Source organism: Triturus cristatus, chromosome 6 (assembly GCF_964204655.1).
Source record: "Triturus cristatus chromosome 6, aTriCri1.1, whole genome shotgun sequence".
NCBI classification, from domain to species: Eukaryota; Metazoa; Chordata; class Amphibia; order Caudata; family Salamandridae; genus Triturus; species Triturus cristatus.
The window spans coordinates 431,191,948-431,206,312 of record NC_140589.1 but is presented as its reverse complement, the minus strand read 5'-3'; positions in this window follow the sequence as shown (position 1 = coordinate 431,206,312).

The following is a 14,365-nucleotide window of genomic DNA, read 5'->3' as shown; positions in this document are numbered from 1 at the left end:
TCTCCACAATTCATGAGAATTATGGCTGCCTAATTCTGTGCCCTCTCTTTTACATAATGACAGAGCGCGATTTCCGGTTTGGGCACTGACGCTTTGTACTCGTTGTGCCCTTTCTTCATTTAGTGTGGTTGATTTTTCCTTGTGATACAGGTGATAATTATTATTATTGTCTTTTACCCTTTTTTCACTGTTTGGTTGAAAGTTAGTGCACTTTTGTCCTGACTTTTTCACGTGGTTTAGACCCCTTTTTTCTGTTCCAGCACTAACTTTTGGACGTTGGTTGTGGGTCTTGTCTGGTTCTTTTCCACTTTCATTATCTTTAGCACATATGATAAACTTTCTCTGGTTTATTGTATAATTTCTATTGCCACTTTTGTTGTGATACCCATGTACATATTTTATCCTAGCTATTTTATTGAAATCTATTGGACACTCTCCTGTTTGATGTTTTGTCCTGATGATGACCCTTCAAGTTCTAATGGGTCGAAACGCCGTTGACGCTAAGATGTGGCTCTAATTGAAGAGGACGCATTTTTTCTGCTGTGTGTTTTTGTTTTGTCTTGAACCTCGTTTTTGTATTTTTCCTCAGCCACTTTCTGCTTGATTACACATGATATTGTTTGTATTTGTTTGTATTGTTTGTGTAAGCCCTTGAGTGCCATTATCGTTGTTTGTATATATTTGTGATTGATTATCTGAATAATACATTTTCTAAGCGAAATACATTTTCTGTACGTGGGTAATGTGTGCCTTACACATTTGGCACTACTCTTTTTCCTTCTTTCTTTTTTCTTCTCTCTCTTCAATTGTAAGCTTTATTACGTTAATGATTTTCTTCTGTATTTTTAATCTTTAAATTCTTTCTTACCTTAAGTGTGTTACTTGAACTATTGTTTGGATTCTAGTATTATTTAGCCCCTGGTTCAGGTTTTCGGGCTGCCCCTGTTGTGTGCAATTAAGTTAGAATATAGCCATTTAGATTCCACTTTAATAAATATGAGTGGTTTGATCCTGCTGACCCACAGCTCAAATCCCAAAATTCCATGATTGATAGTTTTTTTCTATTTTTAACTGATTAAATTTTTTTTACACAGAACCATTTACTCCTGAATTTCACCAACACACCAACCAAATTAAGAAACAAAAGCTTGTTTTTAACAGATACCATGCACCATTTTTTATTTTAATAAAAGGGTTTCATATAGCACGAACAAGACATCGGGTATCAGAGCGCTTTACATGAGCACCAGTTTCGTTACATGAGGACACATTCATTAAAAAAAATATATAATAATTAGGCACGGGGAGATTACGTGATTTGCCCAGAATCACAGGATGTTGAGGGTACTTGCCGAGACTCGAACCCAGTTCCCCAGGTCGAGGTTGACCGCTGTAGCCGTAAGGCTACATCCTCACCCAATTTATATATCCTCAACCATTTATATATCTTTGGGTGTATTCATCATAATACCTTTCCATTATGCTGTACCAAAAGGTGAACATTGCTAGCCTCTTCCACCCTCTGGCACTCATTCATCCACATTTGCCATTCTCACTTCAGCTTTATCAGCTCAACCCATTGATTACTGTTCAACCCAGATCCATCTTTGTCTTAAAGGTTCCCTCATCCTTGTGCACGAAAGCCCTTATTTGCAATGCAACTTGTTTGTTATGTGGAAGCCTATGTTTCGATTTACCCACCCTCTCCAAGGCAATACAGTTAGCTTCTTTTTGTTTCTGTCATATTTCACTGTCATTCACTACATGGGATTCAACAACTCACACACTTTTCTGAATTTATAATTTCAGTGGTGTGCTATGGTTATCACATTTTTTTTCATTTGCAAATCCTTTGTTGCAACACCTTTCTCTTATTTAGCTGAAAACTATTTGGTGTCTCTTCTATTTCCTTCTTGTCTACCCCAGCTGTTAATAAATATGCCAACATCTGCTGCCAAGTCACCATTATCACTTGCTCCTTCCTACCTTTCTCTGTATTTTCATGCTCCGCTGCTCTGTCTGCTCCTCTAATCCTTCAAGCTGTAACACCACTGATACCACATCTCACACAGCCTTTTACTGAGCAGATCCCAGAAGAGCTACCAACACTCCTTTCATCTGATGGGCGTGGTCCTATTTAGTCCTATTCAGTCATGCTCCCATTCCTGCAGAAGCTGTCGGGAATAAACGTGATCTGCATTCCCATTACTGTCAATTGCTCATTAGCTCCTCCGATGGGGTGCCAAAGCCCCAAATATTTCTCTTTTTGTTGCAGTTGGGTAAATTATCTTCAATCCCTCTGATTAAATCAACGGTAACAATACATCTATTCCTTAGCCTAATCATTTGTTTCCTGGTGTGAAGTGTACCCCAATAACAGTGTACTTCATTCTATTGTGTAAGTCAAACAATACCCTAATCAGACTAAACATAACACTCTGTCAATATATATGAAGATGTAAAAACAGGCCAGTAGCCAGGAATATTTGTTGGGGGGCATGGCCCGAGCAATGACAGCAACATAAGAGTCCTTTGACAGCAACATAAGAGTCCTTCAGTGCATGAGAAAATAAGCTTTCTCATAGAATTGTTTAAAAAATGTTTACATCATGGTAAGATTGAAAAGAATGCTGGAAGCGGGACATAAAGTGAGAGTAGGTATATACATTTTGACACATCAAACAACAGGTTTGGAAATGCATACCGAATCAAAATTTGGAAACGCTACGTAACAATCTTAGGTTACCAACTCCTCAAAAGTGGTTGTAACCCATTCACAAAAACGAAGTGGTCATCTTAAGACACTTTCCATATTATGAATGTTAAACAAAATGTTGGAGTGGGAAGTGGTCTAGTGAAATTAAAAAAAAAAAAAATTCAAATGCAGCGCTGTTTCTTCCAAGACAAAAGGGCTGCATTTAAAACAAAAAAATATTGAAAACTAGATCAAAGTCATGGTCTTCTGCTGACCTCACGCCACCATTCCTCTAATGGTCATCCATTGGAATAAGTCACAACAGGTAATGGGGTAGATTGGATTGTGCCTCACTCTAAATCCTTATTGTGTGAACCGACCTATTCATAGGTCAATATCAACAAATTTAACTGCCACAAAAATATATGTTGTAAATTATGTACATCTTGCCCTCAGGTTCTGTTATGTTATGAATTGCTAATTATAATTGCATAGTAATGGCCTTTGCAGAGGGTTATAAACATAACAGATTTCTATTATTGTCAGTCTTCTTTTTGTTATTGGTTCACAGAGATAGGGAAAGTGTTCCTTGCCCTCTTAGAGCTTAACGCAACATAAGAAGGAACGAGGGCAGGGTATTTTATAATGCTTACTGTTGTTCCTTAGGGGTCTCTCTCCTTGGGGGTAAAATGTGTATATTTTTCCAGCAGCAGACAACAAATAGGCCTGATGCAATAGCATAATGTCTGCAGCTCAGTGAGGAGGTGACCAGGACTGCCAACTGGCCCCAAAAATGAGGGGCTGACGTTATTCAGTAGTTTCTTTTTAGCCATTATATTTTTGGTATTCTAGATTTGCAGAATCACTTTTCCAAACAATGTATGAGTTGAATATTGTAAAGTGTGGTTGGCTATACGGTGGTCTGGCAGAAGATGTTAACGGTGACAGTTGACAGGTATTTGTGAGTAAGAGTGAAATAGATAGGCTATCTTATTCCAATTAGACAACTTCTATCCATGTGATTAATTAATCTCATAGAGGCCTCAGGTTTTACATTTTGACGTGTCCACTCTTGGTGTTATGTGTGAGTGGTCTTAGGTACCCTACCTATGTACGAGAAAGTCAGAAAGTTTAAAGGCATCCATTTCTTGTGATTGTGCATCTACAGTACTTTAAGTTCAAAATAATTCCTCTTCTGCTTTGTGTTGTTTTCCTCCCAGGTGCCTAGCATTGTATTCAAATTATTGGGCTATGTTCATACCCTGCAGCCCCTTGCTTCCTTCCTGCCTTTAGCTGATTACCTCCACCTCACGGGCTGGTCTCTTAATGTCTCTTTTGACCTGCAGGTGCAGTAGTTGGACCTTTGAAGACTAGCCCCTCCTTCCTCCCACAGTAAATGTTGTTCAGCTCACTTCTTTTATCACTCCCATCAACATGTCCATCTCTGGCATCCAACTAAAAGGAAGAAGGATAAAAGTGTCTGTCTGTTATGTGTTCACTGTTTGTCCCTGATAGATGTGAGGGCTTAAGCCAGAGTTTGGACCCCTTCCATCTCTGTTCTCTTATTCTCCAAGCCCCTACCCACTCCACCCTGGGTGAACTCCATACACTACTGTTTTGGTGGTTGATTCTATGTCACACATGGAAAGACTCCTTTGTAGAGTAACAATCCCTCCAATGGATTACTCCTTTTTTTCTTGTGAGTGAACATTATACATCACTCTTTTGATGTTTCAACAGCACCTCCAATTAGATGTTCTTCTGTCTTTACCTGGCGCTTCTAGATAGACGTCACATAATATGTTGGAACCTCCAAACCCTGTATAAAGGCCTTTGCCTAATGTCTTTATAACCGTTGAGTTGGAAGGCATCTACTCATCTATAATAAAGAAACAACATAGCTGCTCAACTATAATAAGTTACTACAGTTGAGTTCAGACATCACTATGCCTGCTGCAAGCAACCAGTACGAAAGACGGTTTAACCAATGAAATTGGGAGCTGGCTATTCCTTTTAATATAATGTTCTAAAAGAAAAGGTGAACAGCAATAAAGAGATATTTATGCCAAGGTGTTTATTTTTCCACACTGCAGGTCATTGCAAAAAAAGTTAGAATCTCTACAAGTTTCCACACAATCAAATTCACAGCCTTTGTAACCTGACTTGCATTAAAATGATTCTATTATATTTTTTAAATAAATAGTTTGTGCATTTGGTGTGCTTAAGATCGCACAGCAGATTCTGCTTTTATACTTCATATATGTAATGAACATGAAAGAGCAAGACACCAATGCCCAGATAACCAAACATTTTGCACTGCTTTTGTGTCAAAAAAGTAACACAAACCTGCGCAAATTTGTTTTTAATTTACTTTCCAATGCAAAACTTGAGTTCCCTCAAAAAAACGCAAAGAAGCCCTTAGCTTTGCATTACTCTGCAAAGGGAGGTGTTGTATGGGCTGCAGGCGTTAAAAAGGAGAAATACTTTTGTTTCTCCTAACTGTTCCCACTTCACATATGTGCTGCACTGTAAAGGGGGCACTACATGCGTTCTCATGCAACAACCATTGTTTTCTTATGTAAAAACCTATCTACTTACAATAGTAGGTAGGGTTTAGTGCCAAAAGATAATGCCACTGTGAAACCGGCGTTAAAACAGAGAAATGCTTTTATTTCTCATAACGTTTCCTACTTTGCATGTGCACAGCATCCATCCAAAGTGGTAACATTTTGAAGTTAGTCTAAGCATAGTATTTTGTAATGGAAAGGTGCTCTTCCAGTACAAAACATCCAGACTCATCCAGACACCCTTTCACAATGGTGCAAATGTGTGTGCATGGCGCTCAGCGAGAAACATCCTTAACCACGAAGGCTTTTCTACGCGTTACGTTTACAACGGTACACTTACCACGTAAACGTCTTTACCACACGTATGCCTTCCACAACCGTCTTTACCACGCAAGCTGCACTGGAACGTGTTCATCTTCATCCGGTTCAGTCCGTTTTTGATGTCGGCGAAAATGTGTGTTAAAGGGTAAAAATAGAAAAAGGTGGCTTGGGGGGTCTCCCGTCAGCAAGGAAGATCGAAGAGAAGACGTGAAGAGGTAAGAGGAATAAAAGTATTAAAAAGATATATACATATAGATTGAGGGTAACGGGCAGGGGTGATAATAATAAGGATTGGGGGTCACGTAAGGGTACAGGGGAGGGGTATAACCTGTAGCAAGAGTATTCCATTACCATGCAAGTATGCGTGGTAAAGGAATATTCGTGGTAAAGGTTGTGCGTGGAAATAGCATTCCGTTGTAACGCATATGTGGTAAATGTGAGGAATCAAGGTTCTAGGCGCCTGCCTAGCGTCTAAGAACTACGAATACCAGCAGCCCTAGAACCAGGAAGTAGGCGTCTATAAGAGGACGTCGCGCACGGCAGAAGGCGTGCGTTATTTTGATATCGAGGAAGCAATCCCCCGTCTCTCGGAGCTAGGCGTCCAGGCGGGATTTGCGGTCTGAGGAGACGCGATGTGACAGAGCGAGAGACTCGAAGACCTTTCCATTCCCCGTCGCTCGGAGCAAGGCGTCCCGGCGGGAATTGGAGGAGGAGCCGGAGCGGAGCACGGAAGGAGCAGGTGAGCGACGTGGACCGAGCTCGGCTGAGCTCCAAATTCCTTTGCCCTACACGGTCCCCGCGGCGACTCCCACCCTTACTACATTCCAAGGCAGACAGCGGCTTGGATAAGTCGTGGCGGTCAGCGCTTGGAAGGCACCCCAGGTACCTAGCTCGGAGGAGCTTACATTCGCTGTGGCAGCGCCGTTAGAGAGCGACTGTAGTTCAGAGCTCGGAGGAGCTTACAAATACTTCGGCAGCGCCTGAGGAGCGCGACTGTGGTAATAGCTCGGAGGAGCTTGTATTTACTTTGGCAGCGAGACTTGGGTTCGTAGCTCGGAGGAGCTTGTATTTACTTTGGCAGCGAGACTTGGGTTCGTAGCTCGGAGGAGCTTGTATCATTTTGGCAGCGTGACATTGGGACTTACTAAGGGAGAGGCGCCTAGGGGGGTATCATAGTAGCAATAACCCTAGCGTGTTGATATTCCCTGTGTGAAGGAGCGCTACAACGCAGGAATCCTTGGCGTCGGTGTGTTCACCGTGGAAGCCTTCATTGCCTGTACTCACCTATAAGGAGTATTGACTAGCAATAAACAGTAATAGTGCGTTAGAACAAGCAGGGGGTTTTTGAGAGCCAAGTTGGCGGATTTCTTGTTTGAATTGGATGCCGGTGATTGGACTGGTAAACACATATCTATAGTGAGACCTACTGAGAGTAGACTGTGATATATATGTTTTGTCTATGTTTGTTTTTGTCGTTTCAGAACCCTATCCCTGCTGACCCTTTCCCCTATCCTTTCCCTCGCCTGATCGCCTCTGGGTTCTGTAACCTTTGGTTGGAGTCCGGGGATATCGGGAGGTGGACCTACTTAACATCAACCGGACCCTGAGGAGCTCAGAACCTGACAGTAAAGGCATGCGTTGCAACGGAATGCGTTGTAACGACATACAACCCGCTCAGCAGTCTGATTGTGTGTTGGTGCTAGGGATATGGCACTTTTCTCCTCTCTCCGTGTCACATGACACAGAGCAGCAACTTTTGTTGCTGTGCTGCATTGTGTAATATTTTTGATTATATGGGACCAAGGTTTTAAGATGTTTGCAGGAAGGGAGATGTTATACTTGTTGTAGGATGCTTGCTTAGTTAATGGTGCTCAGTTATGTAAGTGTAGCACCCTGCACTAATCCAGACAACCCTTATGGTGATTTTAGTGGTCTCAGAAAACCTTAGAAAGCTCTCTATGTGGTAGCTGTGGAGAGCAGCCTTCAGGCTTGGTCCAGAAGGAGTGTAGTGTAAAACAGCTTGTTTTAACAGTACTTAATCTTATGGTATGAGTTAAGAGAAAAAGAGCCACACAGTGTAGTAATGAAAAATAGGTATTTATTATTGACACTCACTAACACATTGCAGTATCTCCTACCCGGAGATATAAACATAATATACACACAATACTTTGTTAATAGAACACGTAAGTAGCACAAATACACAGTGGTCTCCAGGAGGAGACTAAACAATATACTTAAATCGTGGAATGCGAACCACGACCTAAGTCGACAAAGGACCCAGAAGACATAGAAGAGCCGGGGACCCAAGGAATCACCCAAGGTGAGCAGCTAGGAACCCCAAGGAGGTCGTGGGCAGAGTGGGAACATGACAACATGCTCAATGTAAGTCAATAGGTAAGTCGCGGTTGCAGTTATAAAGTTAAAAAAGGACCCTTTCCAGCGGACCCTAAAGAAACCCAGTGGAAGATGGAAGGATGTAGAGTCACCCCACCCATGGATACCCCAGGAACCAGGATACCTACACCAGGAAAGGCGGTGCATAAGTGTGAAGTGACGTCGGAAACCACCGCAGACCACAATGGAGGACTTTAGTGAAGATGCCACTGGCAAAGAAGGCGAAAGAGTCCGGTGGAACACAAAGGTGGATTCAAGATGAGAGGTACCTGCAAGCAGAGGGTACAGAGTCTATGCCACTCAGGAGTGACCAGGAGGCACAGAAGACGAATGCCCAACAATGTCAGAGATGCAGGAGCGTTGACGGTGCCCTTGAAGTTGCAGCTGTACGGACCAGGCAATGCTGTGGAAGACAAAGAGCTGTTCACAAGCTGTCCCATGTCGGATAAGCCTTGGCAACGGCAACCAACGTAGTCAAAGAAACAGGTGCAGTGTCGGGACCAGCAAGGTCCAAGTGACTCACCATGAGCAGGTAAGTCAGGGTAGCCCCCAAGCAAGCAGGGGAGGCCACTGAAGCCAAAGAAGCTTACCAAAGGATGAAGGCCCACCATGCAGTGCTGGTGAAGATCTTTGTTGCAGGAGATGCTTGAGGCTGGAGTTTCTTGGAGCTCGAAGATCTCTGGAGGAGACAGTCAACAAGCCTTGGCAACAGCAAGTTGATGTGGTGCACAGGGTGTAACATCCAATAAATAAAAGATGTCTCTTTGGTTGCTGTGTTACAGGTGTAGGTTTATTGTTGATATGAAGTCATAGGATAAATTGAGACAGTATATAATCATGTAAGTAGAATCCAGTATAAGTTCCAGTAAAGGTTAAGGTAAAGGCAAAGGTAAAGGTAAAGGTAAAGGCAAATGCAAAGGCCCCACCGGGAGAAGCTGCCCTGCTGCTCAGCCTCCAAAGTAACTGACAAGTACACTTAAACATACACAGATAGAACTCCAGATGACATCACAGAGACAGGCTGAGCAGCAGAGTACAAGAGACTAACAAAGGACAAGAAAGAGAGAAGAGCAGGGAGAAGCAGAATACAACACACGTTTCCCCTTTAAACGAAAAATATAAGAAGATAAAACAGAGAGCAGAAGAGTAGAATAAAAGAACAACATAAAACGCACAAAAATAAACACCCTCTTCAGAATGATAGAGAGAAGAGGTAAGGGCGAGGGTACCAAGATTGTACCGACACCATGAGCTAACAAGTATAAAAGTGGTTATGGTAAACCACTTGACAAAATCAACATAGAATGAAAATTGGAGGAAAACCCTTCTTCCACGGAAAAATTTAACTGAACACCTCAATGAAAATTTCAGCAATAAACGTTCAGTACCAACACTCATAAATAAAATCTGAACACCTCTAACAAAATAGAGCACCGAAGTGGCTCACAAAATATAAGCATAAATATAACTAAGTACATCTATGGCTCCTCACAAACACTGAGCATGAAAATATAATATGAATACTTCTAACAAAATAGAGGTAAGCATAGATAACACTGAGCACCTCAACATAAGTCGAGCAAATAAATGGTTCGGTAGCAATACGAAATAAAACTGAGCACCCCTAAGGCTCATCATAAACACTGAGCCCTCAATGGCCCATCACAAATAAGCATAACTAGAATGGAGCACCTCAATAGAAATTGAGCAAATAAATGGCTCCAATAAATGTAGCAGAATTAAAATCCCTACAACTAATCACCAGAATAAAAATAATTGAGCATCTCAATGGAAATTGAGCATGAAAATGGCTCCGCACAGGTACGCATTAACAAAATCAAATACTTCAAAACCATCACCAGCAAATACAAATAGGAATGAACACCTAAAACAAATTGAGCACTAACGTGGTTCAATTCAGTAAAAGTAAACATAGAAAGAATCGGGCGTCACAGTTGCTCATTAGCTGTAATAATAAATGGCATTATACACCTCAAACACATAGAGCCCTAACGAGGTCCAGGACAAGTAAACTAAACAACTGCACAATAAACGGGATAGAGCACCACAATAAATATATTTAGAACAAAAATGGCTCCCCGCAAAAAGGTTAATGCAAAATGTGTCACATAACAGGAAATAAATCACTATAAATTGTAAATAATCAGACCATGCACAGTTCGTAAATAATTAAAATGGAAGGTGCAGATGACAATATCTTAAACATAACAATTTAAAATAATGAATGTAGTCACCGTTGTCTGATTTTCGGAGGCAGCTTTCTGCAAACGCCGGTAATCTTTTCTGCATAAGGCTGTAACCAACTGCAAGAAGATTGGAACAACAGAGTCTGCATCGCACTGGTGAAATCATTGCAACAATCACAGGTACAAAGATGTAATAAAACGTATACATCATTCGGTCCTTCTGAATGACAGAATGTAAACGACTTGCAAATGCTTAGAAGAAATTGCCACGGAAGATGAAACATTTGCAGGGTGACACTGCTGCATGCTGACATAAACTAGAAAAGAACGTAAGAGAAACCATTAGCATCATTGAATAACGTGTCCACAAGGAAGAGATACGACGTCCTTCTAACACATTCACGGAGAGGAGACTGTTCTGACAAGAACACGAACTGTGATAGAAGCTGGCAGAGAAAAACTTCAAAAGGTGAATGCTTCATAACGACGACGTTCCTCATAACTTTATTGACAGCCAAAATAAAACAAATGGTTGACAAAGCATGGACACAGTCCGGTAATAAAGGATATGCAGACCCGAGATTCTGCTATCCCAAGATGGAGGTATGCATTTATGACGGCGTGCCGGATGGCTTGCAGTAAAAACGTGCACCAAAATGTCCTGAGCAGCCGGGAAAAGCAGACGTCACAGAGGATCCATGACAGGCTTGTAGGATGCAGGTAAGACAGCTCGTGTCAGGTGAACATGCGCTGCAGGCAGCTCAAGCTGTATTTTTTGAATTTTGAAGAGCGGTTGAACCGGCACAAGTTGAGCAATAGTACAGACCCAAACAAAAATGGAAATAGCTCACCTGCACACAAAGTACACATTTTTGTCAAAACTGTCCAAAGGCAACAAAGAAGGGACATTAGTGTTCAAAGGTTGCAGAGAGCTCACACTGCAGAAAGTCCCAGTACTTGTAGAACAGGGAAATACTGTTCAAACGCTCAAGTGCCCCGAGTACCATCAAAGATTACTTGCACTGCATCACCACGAAGTTTCACATTAGAGCAAAATTCAAAATTTGCGAACATACGTGACAAGAATTTTCAATTCTATTAAGGACACAGAGGCGAGGATTATGCTTCTCATTTCTTTACTAGAAATTTGCTCAGCAGCCAATCATATTACAATAAATAAAAAACTAAGACTACAATACCCATGAACCCACTGGGTATGACGTAATAACCATAGAGTATGTTCGTATAAAAGGTCACCAAGAGAATACCACATCCTCTTTCTTTGGTAGTAGAACAGTTAGAAGAAGAAAAGTAGTTCAACATCTAGAAAGAGCTTGGAAGAAACAACGTAGCTCGATCACTGCAACAAGAGACCAACAGGTCGGAACAGCTGACTTGATGCTTGAGTCGACATCCCAAAATCGGAACCAGCAGGTATCCAAAAGATAATCCAAGAAAAAATAGAGGAGCGCAACTCACTTCGGATCAGAACCTGAAAAAGATATAAAGTCGTAATATACCATTCCTAAATGAAAGAAAAAGGTATCCAAATACATCATAACAATACACAAGAAATATAGAATTGAAAAATTGCCATATGCAAAGAATATATGTGCAAAATTACATGACAGAAAAAATGGGTGGGATAATCCTCGCCTCCGCGTCCTTAATAGAATTGAAAATTCTTGTCACGTATGTTCGCAAATTTTGAATTCTATGTCAGGACCGGAGGCTCCGATTATGCTTGTTCAAAGCTGAGCCACCACAACAGAAGCAATATCCAAAATAGGTTTATAATAAAAAGTTTTAAACATAGAGTCAGTTGACCAATCAGCTGCTTTCATAATATCTATTAAGGTCACTCCCATAGAAAAAGCCTTGGAAGCCATTGCTCCACGAGTTGAATGCGCACCAAATGTTGTAACATCAATACCTGCCTCACCCATGAGCCATCTGACCCATCTAGCTAAAGTAGCCGGGGTCACAGGGCGAAAAGGTTTTTGCAACGCAATCAACAATTGACCATGCATATCTTGTCGAAATTGAGCAGTACTTACCTCATAATCCTTAATACATTGCACTACACAAAGTTTTGGATTATTGGTAAAACTTGGGTAAGTGACCGAGGCAGTATTACACTTAGTACGTCTGGAAATAGAAAAAGTAACTCCTTCATGTGAAAAAGTACGACCTGCAAGATCTAGCGCGCGAACATCAGAAACACGTTTGCAAGAGACTAGACATAACAGCATAGTTAACTTTGCAGATAATTGCTTGCGGGATAAAGAGTCGTTGGAGGGCCAAGCCTCCAAAAAACGTAAGACAATAGACACATCCCATAAAGCAACATATTTCGGACAAGGAGGTTTAACCAACCTGATACCCCTGAGTAATTTAGAAACCAAAGGATGTTCACCCGCAGGTTTACCATTAATAGGAATATGTCCTGCAGAGATGGCCGAATGGAAATTATTGACAGTCCGATATGCAAGCACTGAGGAGGCAATAGATGCTAAAAAATTTACAATCAAAGTGACATCTGCTGAAGAGGGATCCACTTCCCGTTGAGCGCACCAATCACACCAACGTTTCCATGCTGCGGCATAACGTTTGTGTGTGTTGGGAGACCAAGCTTCGTTGATAAATCTGGAAGCATCTCGCGAAAGGCCTGAGATTTGCCAGCGATCCCCGAAACCCACCATGCCACCAGAAAGAGTTGACCCGACTCTATTAGAGGATGAGGATTGTTGAGAGGATCCAATAACAGATTCCACAGCTGGGGAAGAAGAACTGGCACTGCACAAGACAGCTGCAGGAGAACTGGGAACCAAGCCTGAGCCCTCCAGAGAGGGGTGATCAGAATCAACTCCGTCTGATAAAATTTCATGCGTGCCAGAACCCTGGATATCATGACAAACGGGGGAAAGGCATAACACAGAAGAGACGGCCATGTCTGTAGAAATGCATCCGTGGCTAGAGCCTCCGGATCCGGACGCCAACTGAAAGACCGAGGAAGTTGAGTGTTGAGGCGAGAGGCAAAAAGATCGATCTGGCAGGGGCCCCACATTCGAGACAGGTATCTGAACACCCGAGGGTGAAGTCTCCAGTCGCTGAAATCCCGAAGATGACGAGAATTCCAGTCTGCCACCAGATTGCTGTGACCCGGCAGGTACTCTGCAATCACCGTGAAGTTTCTCTGAAGACAGAAGTGCCAAAAATCTTTGGCTATCTTTGCTAGAATCTTGGAATGTGTCCCCCCTAACTTGTTGACATATCAAACCGCTGAGACATTGTCCATGCGCAGGAGAATGCAACAATTCGTCATGCATGGAGACAGACAACGGATCGCAAACGACCCCGCCAGAAGCTCCAGATAATTGATATGGAGAGATAATTCCTCCGAAGACCACCGGCCTCCCGTGGACATTGGACCGCAACGGGCTCCCCATCCCCACCGACTGGCGTCGGATTCTATCACCACCTCCGGGGACACTCCGAATAGGGCTCGGCCATTCCAGGACTCCATGTGTTCCAACCACCACAACGGATTTTGAGTCGCTGAAGCGCCCGATAATGGAGAGGACCCGGGAAGATGGCCTGAATTGATGAAGCTAACAGACCGACAATCCGAAGCTATAGATCTCAACGACACAAGCTGTTTGTGTAAAATCAATCTCAACTCCCGTTTGATCGTCCTGATCTTCTGAAGGGGCAAGAACAGTTGGCAAGAGAGGGAATTGATCAGAAAACCCAGAAATTCTATCGACTGCGAGGGGCGGAAAATAGATTTCTGAGGATTCACTAGAAATCCGAGTGACTGTAAGAGATCTATTGACCATTCCAAATGGAGCATTAGCAGATGGGGACAGTGAGCCATGATAAGAATGTCGTCCAGATAAATTATCAGACGAACTCCGCGAGATCGCAGTGACTCCACCACAGGCCTCAGAAGCATCGTGAAGCACCAGGGTGCTGACGAGAGGCCGAACGGGAGAACCTTGAACTCGTACCAGACATCCTGCCATTGGAACTGGAGAAACCGGCGATGAGGACCGTAAATGGGAATCGACAAATACGCATCCTTCAGATCGAGACGAACCATCCAGTCCTCTTCCTGAAGAAGATCCCTCAAAAGATGGATGCACTCCATCTTGAAGTGGCGATAGACAAATCAGCCG